This window comes from Sorex araneus, chromosome 2 (genome assembly GCF_027595985.1).
Source record: "Sorex araneus isolate mSorAra2 chromosome 2, mSorAra2.pri, whole genome shotgun sequence".
Taxonomy (NCBI): Eukaryota; Metazoa; Chordata; class Mammalia; order Eulipotyphla; family Soricidae; genus Sorex; species Sorex araneus.
This window is the reverse complement of record NC_073303.1, coordinates 357,123,956-357,139,176: the sequence shown is the minus strand read 5'-3', so window position 1 is coordinate 357,139,176 and position 15,221 is coordinate 357,123,956. Positions and strand designations below refer to the sequence as shown.

General features: G+C 45.3%; 1 protein-coding gene across 5 annotated transcripts in view; it reads left to right on the top strand.

Moving 5' to 3' along the window:
• The first annotated feature begins 3,528 nt into the window (after positions 1-3,528).
• SMAD2 (SMAD family member 2) overlaps positions 3,529-15,221 on the top strand; it is an 80,601-nt gene continuing 68,908 nt past the window's right edge. The window contains exon 1 of one of the 5 annotated variants that reach the window (XM_055126560.1): positions 3,529-3,833. The gene's annotated coding sequence lies outside the window, so the exon portion shown is untranslated. Of the gene's footprint in view, positions 3,883-3,963; positions 4,073-4,107; positions 4,251-15,221 lie in introns of those variants that run through there. The other 4 variants (XM_055126558.1, XM_055126555.1, XM_055126557.1 and 1 more) reach the window with 4 other exon arrangements.

Sequence of the window (15,221 nt, the reverse complement as noted above, 5' to 3'; positions counted from 1 at the left end):
CATGAGAGAAAGTTCATAGGTGATAGTTTGGGGTGTTAAGAAAGGCTTTACTGAAAATAACCAGAAGAGAAAGAGTACAAGTTGTATCTTTTTTTAAAAAAAAAGACAAACCTATGGGTCTGGAGTGATAGTACAGTGGGTTGGGTGTTTGCCTTGAACACTGCTGACCTGGGTTTGATCCCCAGCATCCCATTTAGTTCCCTGAGCACCAGAGTAATTCCTAAGTGCAGAGCCAGGACCAACCCCTGAGCATTGCCAGGTGTGACCCCCCCAAAGCCAAATAAAACCCCAAACAAAAAATACCCATGGTATAAACATACACATGCACACACACACACACACACACACATACAGACACACGAGTTTTATTTGGGGAAGGGACTTGGGCCATGCCCAGCAGTGCTCAGGAATCACTCCTGGCAGTGCTTGGGGAGCCATATGGATATTGGGGATTGAACCTGATTCAGCTGCATGGAAGGGTAGTACCCTACTCACTGTAGTATCTTTCTGGCCCCAATACTTAAAAATAAAAACTACAGAAGAATTCATGATGTAATTTAAATTTTCCACTCATGATTCTCAATTTTTTTTCCATAGGCAGCCACATGGTCATTTTCCTTATGAATATTTTCAGTATGTTTAAATTAACAAATTCTGAATTTTCAGTTTGATTTATAATGAAGGATTAAACTTGGCACCTATTCACATGAAAAGACTCATTCAATATAATTTATACAACAGAGACCCACTGATAGGTTCAAGGTACCCCAGTGGATTTCCAAGTTGATTGTTGCCACGGCAATCCCTGTTCCATCTGCTTCAGTTTCTGTCTTGACCCACTTAGGTTTAGATGTTTCCAGCAGAGGGGACAGTAGGCATGCTTCTGCTAATCAACCCTTTGGGGATAGCATTGGTACAAGACCACTTTTCCATTTCCTCCCTCCCCACCCCCGCCTTTTTAGAGGGCCACAACTGGTGATACTCAAGGCTTACTCCTGGCTCTGTGCTTAGGAGTAATTCCTGGTGGTGCTTGGGGGACCATATGGGATGAAAACTGAATCTGGATCAACTGCGTGCAAGGCAAGTGTCCTACTGGCTGTACTCTCTGACTCCATGCAAAAATGTTTTCTAAATTGGAGTGTAAAGAAATCGAAGTAGGGCATTCGGGACAGATGGCCTTGCTTGCATATTATTCAATGAATCGATATGTCACTTAAAGTACTTAACTTCCCATTCTAGGAGCTGATTCTTCTAGAATCCCAGTCCTTCTTTGCTTCTGCTCCCACTAACCTAGAGGGATATCTAAATGTAGGCCCTGACCGCATATAAGAACTGTGACCCAGGGAAGCTTTTTATAGGTCATTTCATACTAAATCAGTTATATGGAGGACTAAAATGCAGCAACAGCATTTCTAATAAATTCAACATCCTTTGCCCTAACCAGCTTTCACGAGGTCCTGGGAAGCAGAAAGAGAAGGCTTAGGAGGTAGAGCAGCTCCATCAATTGACCTCCTGGGGCTCCTTCATAATTTATTTTTAAAGGGGGTAAGGATAGAAGTATCTAAAACTGATAGCAAAAGGAACCACTCTAAGTAAACTTCTGAATCACTTCTGCGGAGTGGGTTCATTTTCAGCATAAATGTATGCAGGCAACAGAGGGGAAATTTTAAGAACTGATCGCTTTTTAACTTCAAAGCCCTGATGCTATCCACTTTCATATTTCATTTAATCATCCAAGGGCTATATCTACATCACTTTTATTTTGGGGGGGGGTCACACCTTGTAGAGCTAAGGGAAGTATGGAGCCAGGATCCAACCAACTGCTTTAGCCTGCATTCTGTCCTTTGGAGCAATCTCTTTGACCCCTGCAACAAGCAACAATAGCTATCTTTGCCCAGTTCTACTTGCCCCAAATCATAGATTTGGGATAGCGCCACACACAAAAATCTAGTCTCCCTCACTTTGGGTTTCATGTGCTTCACAATCTTTCCAAGAGAAAAGGATTTCTATGTTCGGGGAGATAACGCAAATGTGAGATTCTGGAAAATCTGGAAAAAGTCTCAGGCTCAGTGGATGGCCCAAAGTCTCTCAACAACCTCAGGGATAGCTTGACTGGTATTTTTGTTTGCTTTTGAACTACACCTCGTAGTACTTAGGGTTTACTCCGAGCTCTGTACTGAGGGATCATTCGCTGCAGTGTAGGGAAATCACGTATGTTGTTGAGGATTGACTGGGATCGGCTGCATGCAAAGCGTCTTCACCCCTGTACTATCTCTCTGGCCCTGATGGCTTAATTTCTGAGTACACTTCAGTAAACTTCTCCAGTTTGAAAAAGGTTCCTTGGTACTTCTTGCTCATAGTTTTGTCTATGGCCATCGGCGCTTGCCTGGGCATTTATGAGTTCCCCAATAATTCCACGAAGCAGCAAGGAAAACTGGGCTCTATTCTGGCCTCTGCCACTACCTGTGGCAGCCCCGATCTTCCAACTCCATGACGCTCCCTGCTTCCTACCAGTGTAACGCTCACGACAGAGTCGACAGCCACCACGGGTGGGGGCTAAGGGTCGCAGCAGCAGAGGCCTGGGTGTCCCCCTGGGTAAAAAACCGGCGGCGACTGTGACTGGGGTGCAGCCCCACTCTCACGGGCGTCGGACCTCGGGAGCAGAGGCGGGACGTTTGGGGCCTAGGAACATCACCGCGAGGACCGAGCGCCGAGGAAGGGGGGGAAGAGGCGGCCGCGACTCGACTCGGAACATGGTGTCTAGGGCGCTTCCTCAGGAGACTTGGGAAGGGCCGTTCCGGAGCACGCAAGGCTCAGTCAAGAGTCCGGTTAGGCAGGACCCGGGAGCCCCGCGAGCCCCGCTCCAGCCTCATTCACAGCCCGGGCCCGCCCCCCTCGCCCGCGCCTTTGCCTCTCGGGGCGCGCCTCAGAGAAGGTCGGGGAGAGGGGGGGACCCCGGGCTGTGTGGGACCCTCGTCAGCCACGGGCTCGTCCGGCTTTTCCCGGCGGGCTCCGGGGCTCCTCAGGGGAATTGGCACGTGCGGCTCGACTCTGGGTCCAGGCGTTCGCCTCAGCAGGCCCCACCCAATGGCGCTGGCGAGAGGCCGGGGGTGGGGAGGTGGGTGGGCGGGAGGGGGGGGTGCAGCGTGCCCAGCGCCGCAGTTCCGGGGCTCCCCTTCCCGGAGCCTGTCGCGGGCGCGCGCGCCGGGGCCGAAGTCAACCGAAACCGCGGGGCGTCCCACCCCGCCTCGGCGCCTGCCTCAGCGCCCCGCCGCCCGGCCGCGCCTCGCCGCGCCTCGCCTCACGCTCGACGGGGGAGGCGGGACCAATCAGCGAGCGACGTCCCTCTCCCTTCCGATTCGAGGCCCGCGACGCGCGGCTCACACCCCGCGCAGCTCGCGCGCCCATTGGCTGCGCGCGCCGCCGGTCGGGCCGGGAGGGCGGGGCCGGGTCGCGGAGGGGGGGGGCGGGGGAGGGAAGGACGTGGGGAAGCTTAGTGGGCCCGCGACTCCCCGAACCCCCTGCTGGCACCCGCTGGGCCCTTGGCGGGCTCCCGGCCTCCCTTTCCTCTTCCCTCCTCCGCTCGCCCTGTCTTCCGTGCGCGCCCAGCGCCGCGCTCGGCCGGCGTGCCTCGCGCCCTAACGGGCGGCCGGGGGCGCCAATCAGCGGGCGGCAGGGTGCCAGCCGCGGCGAATCGGCGGGGCTCGCGGCCCGGGGTGGGAGGCGGGCCCAGCGCGCGGTCGCGGCGGCGGCGGCGGCGGCGGCGGCGGAGGAGGAGGAGCAGCAGCAGCTCCCGGCCAGCAGGCAGCGAGCGCCGAGCGAGCCGCCCGGAGGTGGGTGCGCCGCGCCGCCGGCCGCGGAGGGCGCCGGGCGGAAGCGGAGGTGGGCGGGCGGGCGCGGCCGGGGAGGGCTCGGCCGGCCGGGCGGCCCGGGGAGGTGGGGTGAGGGGGCCGCGGGCGCGCGCGCGCCTGAGGGGAGGAGGGGCGGCGGCGGTGGCGGCGCGCGCGTCCCCACCCCCTTCTTCCCGCGGGCGGCGACCGGGCCCGCGCCCCCTCCCCGGAGCCGGGCGCTGGTGAGGGGGGTGCGCGCGGGGGCGGGGCGGGCGGCCGCGGGCGTGTTTTCGGTTCCGCCTCCAGACGCCCATTCCCCTCTTCCCTCCCGGCCCCCTCAGCCCCCGCGCCCGAGCCGGAGAGGAACAAAAGGTCCGGGACCCCCGGCTCGGACGGGGCGGCCCCGCAGCCTGGGTGCAGGTAAAGCCGAGCCCGCTCCCCGCCCCCACCGCGGAGCGCGCGCGCGGGTGCGTGTGTGTGTGTGTGTGTGTGTGTGTGTGTGTGTCCCCGTCCGTGTGTGTTCGTTCGTCCCCACACACATACACACACACACAGATACACACGGGCCGCGGGGGGCCGGGGTGTGGCGGGCGCGGGGCGCGGGGCGCAGGAGCGCGCGGGGAGGGAATCCCGAGCGCCGCGGGAGGGGAAGGGGTCGGGCCGGCCCGGGCGTCCGGGCGTCCGGGCGTCCCGGCGTCCCGGCGTCTGTCCGGCCGCTGCCCCCGGCCGCGCACACGCCCTCGCCGCGGCGGTGGTGCCGCTGCCGCGCGCAGGCTTGCTGGGGAGCCCGCTGTGCCTTCACGAGGGGTGTGTGTGCGCGCGCGTGTGTGTGTGCGCCCGGCTGAGGGGGGGGGGAGCTGTGTCGGGGCGCAGACTTGGCTCTCCACTTTCTCAGTTTTGTTTTTTCCTCTCTCTCTTTTTTAATTAAAAAATTTTTTTCCGCCTCTCCCTCTTGGGGGTGGTGGGGGTTCCTGTAACCTTTGTTAGTCCGGCGCGGCGTCGGGGCTCCGGGCGGCCCGTGGCGGCGGCGGCGGCGGGGAGCTCGGCCCCGGCTCGCTTCGTGAAAGTTGCTCGGTGCGGGAGCCTCCTCCTAGTTGTCGCACGCCTGGAAGGAGCTGGGGGGGGGGGAAGAAAAAAAAGAGCACGCTCATCGATCGCACGCAATTTCCAGCCTGGTTTTGCAGATTTTGCAGCTTAGACTTGTGTTTTTGGTTTTTTATTGTTGTTGCTCTCGGTTGCGGACTCTCTTCTGTGGCTGTAGGGCTTTTTTTTTTTTTAATTAAAAAATTAATTTTTTTTTGTCTTTTACTTCTCTTGCCCCTCTGGTCCGGTGCTTTCCTTTTGATCCTAAACAAAAGGAAAACATCACCCAGGTTGGTTTTGTTATGCCTTCCTCTTTGACCCCTTGGAGAAGCTAGAGGCTACCTACCGATTTGTTGATCGCCAAAGCCTTCTTTTTTTTTTTTTAAAAAAAGCATCTTTTGGGAAGTTGTCATTTTCCGCCCATATCATGGCTTGTTTGTTTCAGTTTGAAGTAGCCGAAATTTTTGGTGTGTGAAAGCTTTCAAAAATAACTCGAGTTAAATAATTTGTTTTTAAGTGACCACCGCATCCTGCTTGAATTCCATCTTTTCTAAAAGTGGGTCCCTGGCTTTTGGATTTCATTTTCAGAATTATGAATTCTTAACTTGATTTTCATTTTTCTTTTTTAATTTTATATGACTTGAATGTTAGGATACTTTTCCTAATTTATTAACTTGATAAATTGACAAGAAAATACCTATTTTAATTTTTACCCCACCCCCAAGTTTTTCCTTATGTAAAACTAAGACATATAATTAAATGGAGTTTAATCTGAGGAAGGGAAGCAAATGAGAGGTTTAATGTAAAAATGGGCTTCAAAAATGTATTATACTATGATGTTTTTTTCATTTACCTTAAAAACCATACAGGATATTTGAAGAACTTGTCCACCAGAAAGTCATTTAGCAAACATTAAAAGCAGAATATAACATTTTTATGTAATTTTAAACACCTTCAAAGTTTCTTGGTTTGTGCTATAAAATTGGTTGTGGTAGTAAGATTAGTTGAAGTCACTCTCATTGCAGTGGGTGCTTCCTTTTGTACCATGACTATAAAAATTGAGTTTAAATAAGTTCTTTTACCAGTCTTAATGTAATGGGACTTTAAGCATCAATTTGAAGTTTTAGTTAGAAATTGCTCTTAGAAAGTGTTTGGTTTTTTATACTTTGTAGCTTTACCTTCTAAGATGAGTTCACATTGTAGATGTTCAGCAGTAGTTTACTTTCTTGGGGGTTGTAATTTAGCAGTACCTAGTCATAGGTAGTCAAATCTCTGTTAAGTCTGGTAAGTTAATGAAATAATAGTCTTGTAAAAAACTGCTTGGTAATTTCCTGTTTGTGGCTTGTCAGGTTTGGTATGTATTTTAACTCTTAAAGTTGGAATTTGTGTGGGATGGTTTTGTTGTATATTTCAGAAACTTCTTTTAATGGGAACTAAGGTGGCAATGGGCTGGAGCGATAGCACAGTGGTTGGGCTTTCGCCTTTCACGAGGCCGACCCGAGTTCGATTCCTCCGCCCCTCTCTGAGAGCCTGGCAAGCTCCTGGGCGGCAGAGCCTGGCAAGCTACCCGTGCATATTGGATATGCCAAAAACAGTAACAATAAGTCTCTCAATGAGAGACATTACTGGTGCCCACTCAAGCAAATCGATGAGCAGTGAGATGACAGTGAAGGTGGCAATAGATGGTATCTACATCAAGATGCCAAAAGGCCCCTTGACTTTTGTATTGTCAGTTTTAGAGTCAGAGGGCTATAATTTTGTTGCTTCACATTGGGGAAAATTTGAAGGAAGAATGGGATTGTAAGAATGGGTTCAACTGCATATGTATAATTGATCAAATCAAATCTTTACATTTCAGAATTACTTTGTTTTGATTTTTATGTCTGAATATTGTTTGGTTTTGCTTCTCTTTGATTTGTAGTTTAGGATTCCAAAACCTCATTTTGTAGGATCCTTTTTTATACAGGTGTTTCTCAATGCATTTAAGATGTATTTAGTGCAGATTGGCAGATGGAGGTTTATTCATGTTCTTGGGAAGAGAGTCATTTTTTTTTTTTTTTTTGCTTTTTGGGTCACACCCAGCGATGCTCAGGGGTTACTCCTGGCTTTGCACTAAGGAATTACTCCTGGCAGTGCTTGGGGGACCATATGGGATGCCGGGGATCAAACTGGGGTCCGCCGCGTGCAAGGCAAACGCCCTACCCACTGTGCTATTGCTCAGGCCCGAGAGTCACTTTTTTAAGGGATGGAGAGGGCCGTGTCTAAGATTGTTTGAAAAACAAAACAAAAGGACAACTGGGTTCTGAAAGATACCACAGCTGGTTTAGGCGGTTTCCTTGCACACAGCCAGCCCTAGTTCAATCCCGTTCACCACTTATGGTGTCCTGGAACATTGCAAGGAATTTTCCTTGGGCACAGGCCAGGTGTGGCTCCCAGGCAATACTAAGTACTAGGAGATAGTTTTTTCTTTTTTTTTTGGTTTCTCAGTTTTGGGACCACACCCTCCTGTGCTCAGGGCTTAACTCTCAGCTCTGTGCTCAGGGATCACTCCTGAAAGGGCCTAGGAGACCATATGCAGTGTCTTATCAATTCTGGGTTGCCAGTGTTTAAGGCAAGCACCTTATCTTCTGTACTATTTTCTGGCCCCAGTGAAGCAATTTTTAAGCTCATTGTTTCTGTGAGGAAAAGTGTTTTCTGCTGCAAGGGGATATGTCAGAAAATTTGATTATATAGATTTCAAAAATAATTTAGGAGTGTTTATGCATACAGCTGGACTGGAGCGATAGCACAAGGGGTAGAGCGTTTGCCTTGCACGCGGCCGACCTGGGTTTGATTCTTTTGTCCCTCTCGGAAAGCCCGGCAAGCTTCCGAGAGTATCCCGCCTGAACAGCAGAGCCTGGCAAGCTACCTGTGACGTATTAAATATGCCAAAAACAGTAACAACAAGTCTCAAAATGGAGACGTTACTGGTGCCCGCTCGAGCAAATTGTTGAACAACGGGATGACAGTGCTACAGTGCTATGTATACAGCCAACAACTTGTAATTTTTTGAGCAAGCAGCTCTTTTAAATATATTCAAGAAACAGCATTTGCTGTGTGCTAGGCAATATTATTACTTGACAATAAATTATTTAATGGAATTGATATAGTCTCATTCCTTCGTGAGATTATTGGAAACTGCTATTTCCTTGACCTGTTCTAAGATGTTTAGACTTGTATCACTTGTCATCCCATTGCTTATCGATTTACTCGAGTGGGTGCCAGTAACGTTTCCATTCGTCCCTGTCGAGTGCTAGTGTAGCCCAATGGTGTCTGCTTGCTCCACGAACACGAAGATGTTTAGACACAATAAGAAAATCACAGTTGTGTACAGTTTGAGAGGCTTTATAATATATACTGGGCCAGATTCTAAAGTATGCTTGCATTGCTTTCTGTCAAACATAATGGACTGAACTAGGAAAGATGTTAAGTATTAATTCAGAGTGTTGCTGGGAACAGTGTTTTTTGGGAAGGACCCATTCACCATTTTTACAGTCTATACTAACAATTTATGGCCAGTCATTCATAGCATATTTGTTGCATCACAGATGAATACTTATAGAGCCATATTTAATTTGGTCTTTGATTATACACTAGTTAGGGAAAGGACGCAAACTTGAATCAGTCAGCTTTCAATGAAAGAGTTGAAAAATGTGAAAATTACACTTGGCTAAACCAAGAGTAAGGATTAAGTTGTCAGCTTCCGTTATGGTAAGGTTTTGGAGTCAGAAACCTAGGCTGATGGGACTCATTACAGTATTGGTCAAATGAATTGGGTTTTTGTTTCCTGACAATGGAGGAGTACATGGATTACATTTTTAGGGACTAAGGTATCTATACTGTTTCTTGAGTCATAAGATTCCTTCCAGAGGATCCTTATTCATTCTCTTCCAATTGTGATTTAGAGTTACAGCTTATTTCTTATCCAAATGCTTTACCAACTGCTTATCTATGATTTACTGTAAAGTGTATTTGAGAACCAGACACTAGGCAAAGAAAATTTGGGATGGTCACAATTGTCAAAGTCCATAACCTTAAAGTTTTAGTAATAGGAGTAACCTTAAAGTTTTAGTAATAGGAGAACCATTGAAACTCTTAATCGATGTATGTTGACATTTTCCTCCAAATGTTTAGAATAGACAGTTATCTGACTCTTTAACCACAGTAGATTAGAGACAGTAGATTATGGATAATGTGGGAGGTTAAGGATGGGGGGGGGAGATGGGAGTGGGGGTTGGGTCAGGAGGATGGGAAACAGCCTACTATCTATTGAAAGAAACAGATAACAGCTTGGTGAGGATAATAGAGATAATCTACAGGACACAAAAACAAATACTCAAGCCTAACTAACACGTCTGGAATCATTCTGTGCAGAACCAGACCTGAAAGCATAGTAATGAATGTTCATCAGTTAGCTTAAATCATGTTTGGGAAAATCATTTATGAGTATAGTAAAAAATGCATAATATTTTTAAGATTTCATTTAGGAAGTTTAACAAACGTTCTTAAAGGAGTAGGAGATCTTGTTGTATAGAATGACTTATTTCATAAAAGATCAATAGTACCTACTATGTGTGACCAAGATGTTTTGATTTGTTTGCCCTTCAGAGAGTCAGAAGCTAGACTGGAAGAGCCTTTCAAGTTAAACCAGTGGTAAAAGTGACCTTAATGATATTTCACTTAATGCACCTTTTCTTTAGAGTAAGTCATGCTTTCTGACAGTGTGTAGGGTTATCATATAAAACCTTGCACTCATAAGTTTGGATATTGTGTGCTAGAGGTTTCTAGGACCGAATTAAGTGTAATCAGTGCGTTTATCTGTTGAGAACTTCTTGCTTCTTACCCTTAATGATTTTTTGTAGATTTTGCTAAGAAATAATTTCTAAACTATCTACTTCAATAAATATTTATCTTGTATTATGTAGTCTTAGCTGTTTTGAAGGATTTTTAAAATTCAAAACAAAAGTAATCAAAGTTTTTTCAGTTTAGAAATGCAAAGTTAGAGGTTTGGATCATTTCTCCAGATTGGTTTAAGTTGTGGTGTATTCAGTTAGGACATATTTCAATGCTGACTCTAGCTGTTCATTTCAAGGATACCTTTCAGCTTCAATTTCAGTATTCCAGGTAGAGAGAAGGTAATTTTGCCAAGCTTTAGACAGTGCTTGTGTGGCCAGAGTACTGGAAATGCTGGTGTAGTTTTTTTTCTTTTCTTTTTTTTTTGGTCTGGGGGTTGGGGCACATCCAGCAGTGCTCAGGGCTTACTCCTATATCTGTGCTTAAGGGACCACTCCTGGCAGGCTTCGGGGAACATATGGGGTGCCAGGGATAGAACATAGTTTGGTCACGTGGAAGGCAAAAAAATTCCCTACAAACTATACTATTGCTCTGCCCTCTAGACTAATATTTCTTAATCAGTGCCCTTATGTCTGTCCTCTCCTTGAATCCCTAGTATATTCCAAGGGGGCCATAGGTGAAAGTCTTGTAATTAGGCAATGTCAAGGAGCCTACTGGGTCAGCAGGTGAGGGAAGAGGGTCCACAGGAAGGAAATGGTCAGAAGGGAGCCACTGTCGGAAAAAGACTGAGAAACTATTTTGGAGTGTAAGGTTCCCTAGTGCATTCAGTTCCCCTTACATGTAACTGGACCACTTTCCTGCTAATTCACATCTGTCTTCAAGTTTGTACTCTTAAGAAAACAAAACCCTAAAGTGATTCATTCTCATTAAAATTTATGGATTGACTCTGAAATTACCACTAACTACTCTACGTAGTTCTTTAATTTTCCAAGAATCTGGAATTACTTTTGAACCAAGACTAGAACTGTGGAAAGTGAGTGCAGCCTTTCGTTGTGATCTGTTAAGTAGTCCACATAATTGGTTTGCATCTGTAAACCTGCATTTTCTTGAACAATGTATATATAGTGCCCTAACACTATCTCTTTTCCCTTTTAATGGGGAGAGGACAATTTCAGGTTTAATGGCACTCAGTTATTATGAAAGAATAATCTTGGAACCATTAGAAGCCCATCAAGTTCATGATCTTGAGTGTTTTGGGTTTTTTGGCTGTTTGTTTTGGGACAAGAGCTGGTAGCTCAGCACTTGGGGATCACGCTTAGCATGCCTACCAGGCTCAGGGGACCACTTAGGGTCCAAGGGATCAAACACAGGTCAGCCACATGCTTGCTGACCGCTCTGCTATCTCACTGACTCCTGTTATCTTAAAAAAATAAATAAAAAAAAACATTTAGAGGAATTACATAGTAAATTTGTAATTTTTGTAATTTATGTTTAAACTTCACTTTAACGTACTGCTTCCAAAATTTCTGTGAGCAGATAATGGTTAAGGTCTTAAATACTAAAAAGTGCTCCACCAGTATAGTCATTATTTCAGTATGGATTAGTGAATCTGATTTGCATAGTTGAAAGAATAAACTTATAAACTGGGCAGTGGAACTGGATTGATAAGCTTTCTACCTCGATTTGAATGAGCCATGGAAATTTTTTGTTAACTAGAGATGCTCTGTCTGTGGCAGTGAATGCAGATTTTCCACATTTAGACTGACTTTACTACTGACAGGTGATTACCACCAATAAGCTGGTCATTCAGATATAAGCAGTTAATTAAATTTTCCTCAGTAAAGTGTAAGTATTACGAAGATACATTTTTGTCTGAGATTTGTGTTTTTGCCATTTTTGTTTCAAAACAAGTATTTTGAAAATTAAAAGCATGCATACATCTATGCCACAGCCTGTGCACAATCTGCTGTCGAAAGCTCTTAAAATATTTAATAAAGTCAGAATGTAAGGGTAGTGGGCAATTCTAAAGTCCTATCTACTGAATTTTTACCTCTTATTCTAATCTGAATTTTCCTCTTATTCTAACCCTTTGAAGCTCATTGAGGAATAATGGATCTTAAAGAAAAGCTTTTGCTGTTTAGCTTGCACTGTTCAGTATGGCAGCTACTGGTCACCAGTGACTATTAAGAACTTATGATGTGGCTACTGTGACTGGGGAAATGGATGTTAATTTTTACATAAAGCGCTGTTGGACAATGCTTCAGTTATATGCTTTTAATTCCTGAGGATTGTACTATGTACTTGGTGCAGCTGAGAGTCAAAACTGACACTGGGAATTTGAAGGGCAGTTGAGTATTCATGCTAATTTGAATCTGGGACTGATAGATGAGTTGCTTTTGTTGGCGAATAAGGTTATGATAGACCAGAAAGTATTCAGTGTTTTCATAAAACTGTAGATTCTAGCACACAGTCCATTAAAAGGGAAAGAACTTTTAACTGAAAGAACAAGTATTAGTTTCTTTACATAGACACACACACACACACACACACACACGTGAGCGCACACACACACACAGATAGCCTATCTTAAATTGAACAAAGGAATGTTTTTCCATTTGCATTTATTTAAAAGGCGCATTACCTGTTATTCATACATCTAGCGTAGGTTTCCAGTGTGCAGTACCTTTTCCTTTAGCTTCCAACTTTGGAAGAAGCATAATTTCACTGAGAATTGACAAGTCTGATTTCTTAAAATTGATATTTATTTTTTTTGTTTCTGGGCCATATCTAGCGATACTAGGGCTTACTCGAAATTGCACTCAGGGATCACTTCCACTGTGCTTTGGGGGAACCATATGGAGTGCCAGGGATTGAATATGGGCAGACTGCATGCAAGTCAAAACACCCTGCCCCCTGTACTGCCCCCAAAACACCCTGCCCCCCTGTACAGCCCCTGTATTTTATTTTTCAATGCTTTTGTCCCAATTTCTTTGATTAAAACAGTTGTAAAATTCCCATTGTTTAGTGATTGGCTTTTCTAGTAGGTTCCATGTTTGATCATGGATTAGTGAAAGTCGAATGGTGTTTTTAAAATTTCAGTAGGGCCTTACATGTTCACATTATAAGTGTTTTATATTGAAACACCTCAATTTGGATTTTTTTAAATAAAAATTTAGGTATTTAGTGACTTTTTTTTTACAATTTGAAGATATTTGAACTCTACATTTATTTTTGTATTCAATCACTTTCATTTTTACTTAAACTTTGTAATACATTATCAGTTCTTTCGTTGGTGGGCATTAGGTTATTTCTAGTCATAGTATTGAAAGTAGTGCTGTAACAGGTAGCTTTTAAATATTAAATGCAAAGGTTAAATTTTTAGAACTAGGTTAGAGGATATGTAAATTTATATATTTAATTTAGGAATGTACTTTATTCGTTTTTTTGAATAGGTAACGTGCATAATAATTCAAAGGGAACAAAATCGTAAATAATGAAAAATAAATCTCGGTGGTGGTAGGGTGCAGTGATCTTATACATTGGTACCATAAACTTCAACCCTGTTGTAACTGCCTAAAATAATAAAAGTAAAAAAGTAAGTCTTAGCTCTGTCCCATTTCCAATTCCATGGCCCAGAAGTGTAATTAATCACTGAACTAGCTTTTTTCTCTAGTCCACTTCTTAGCCACTAGCCACACATAGCTATTGGAACACTTGAAAGGTAGCTAAAAAGGATTTGAGATAGGCTGCAAGTGTATAAATGTAAATTGGATACATAACAGTACAAAGATGATGGAGAGTATCTTGGTGACTTTTGGAGGGACCCACTCCTAGGGATGCTCTGCCCAGCAATGCCTGAGGAACAGCAGGGCTCATCTGGCAGTGTTGTGGGAGGAGTGAAGCATGCTGGTGATCGAAAAGGCCTCACGTGTGCAAGGCCCATTCTAGCTTTTGAGCCATCCTTTCCTAACCTGTTTGGTGTTAGAATTCTAGAGTGGAAGTTTTTAGACTCATGAAAGTGATTGCACTTTCTATAGAATGAGTGTTGAACAAACCAAAGCTGATACTTGAAGAAGTGTATAAGAAAAAAACCTCCAACCCCATCAAAAAATGGGGAGAAGAAATGAACAGAAGTTTCCTCAGAAAAGAAATATAAATGGCTAAAAGACACTTGAAAAAATGCTCCACATCACTAGTCATCGGGGAGATGCAACTCAAAACAACAGTGAGATATCATCTCACACCACAGAGACTGGCACACATTCAAAAGAACAAAAGCAACCAGTGCTGGTGTGGATGTGGGGGAAAAGGGACGCTCCTTCACTGTTGGTGGGAATGCCGACTGGTCCAGCCTTTCTGGAAAACAATATGGACAGTCCTTCAAAAACTAGAAACTGAGCTTCCATATGACCCTGCAATACCACTTCTGGGAGTATATCCCGAGGATTCAAAAGAGCACAGTAGAAATGATAACTGTACCTATATATTCATTGCAGCACTGTTCACAATAGCAAAAATATGGTAACAACCCGAGTGCCCTAAAACAGATGACTGGTTAAAGAAACTTTGGTACATCTACACAATGGAATACTATGCAGCTGTTAGGAGAGATGAAGTCATGAAATTTACTTATAAATGGATAAACATGGAGAGTATCATGCTAAGTGAAATGAGTCACAAAGAGAGGGACAGACATAGAGGGACTGCACTCATTTGTGGAGTGTGGGGTAGCATCACATGAGGCTGCCACCCAAGGACGGTAGATACAAGGGCCAGGGGGATTGACCCATAGCTGGAAGACTGCTTCATGAGCAGAAGGGAGAAGGCAGATGGAATGGAGAAGGGATCACTAAGAAAATGATGGCTGGAGGAACCAGTCGGGATGGGAGATGCATGCCGCAAGTAGATAATGGACCAAACATGATGACGTCTCAGTGTCTGTGTTGCAAGCTGTAATGCCCAAAAGTAGAGAGAGAGTATGGGGAATATTGTCTGCCATGGAGGCAGGGGGAGGGTGGGAAAGGGGGGGTATACCAGGGATATTGGTGGTAGGGAATGTGCACTGGTGGAGGGATGGGTGTTTGATCATTGTGAGATTGTAACCCAAACATGAAAGCTTGTAACTGTCTCACGGTGATTCAATAAAATTAAAAAAAAAAAAAAGAAAAACCAAGGCCATTCTGATTATCCCCTCCCACCACCACCAGCCGATTTAAGGCTTTCTCTTTCCTTCTCCAGTATTATGAAGTTTGACTGCCTCTAACCTTGACTTGGCTGTATTTTCTTTCATTGCCCTTGATCTTGAAAGTCTTTCAACCTGGAAACTCTCATTTCTGTTCTGGGTTCTTTTCTTGATTTCTTTGGAAACACATTCCAGCTGTTCTCCACCCCCACCATTTTGTCTCTTTGGAATTTCTTTTTGACATTTGGATCTCCTGAATTGTTCCTCCAATGTTCTTCACCTTTTCCTATAAC